The sequence below is a fragment of the Etheostoma spectabile genome, chromosome 20 (genome assembly GCF_008692095.1).
Source record: "Etheostoma spectabile isolate EspeVRDwgs_2016 chromosome 20, UIUC_Espe_1.0, whole genome shotgun sequence".
Classification (NCBI taxonomy): Eukaryota; Metazoa; Chordata; class Actinopteri; order Perciformes; family Percidae; genus Etheostoma; species Etheostoma spectabile.
Window position 1 is genome coordinate 4,211,422 of NC_045752.1, and position 598 is coordinate 4,212,019.

The window sequence follows — 598 nt, forward strand, 5'->3', positions numbered from 1 at the left end:
GGATAGGTGCTGATTCATAGAGTGAGATGTTACTAATCCAGAGGGAATTTGGTGATGCTTTGTTTTTTAATTACAGTGACTCTGCATGTCCCTGTAATGAGATTCATCCCTCAAATCGTTAACTTGTATCTGAGTCAACCAAAGCTCATGCCACAAATTATTGCATCTAGCTGCAGAGAAGTTGAATATCCATCTATACATTTTTTTCTCAGGCTCCCAAAAGCTACATTTCATAACTCTAAGCATCAATGAGTCAGTGAAGTGATTTGGATGTTGCCTCTGTGTCTTTCTGATTGCTTCATTTTTTTCCTCTCCCACAGACAGTTACCGACCAAAGATTAATGACCACTCTCAATCACGTCTTTTATTTGTAAGGCACCAGAGAAGCTTCCTTACTGCTAAAAGGTTGATTCATTCTCATTAGAGTACACAGTTGCTTGTTTACATCTTTGAATTTTTTTTGCCCCAGGTATCTTAAAATGAGACTGTGTTCATAAACACATTAAACTGGTTTTTGTTGCACAAAAAAAGAAAAAACACTTACAAACCTAGAAAACAATGTTATGTGTTACTGCTTACTGAGCGAATGGGAAAGGGG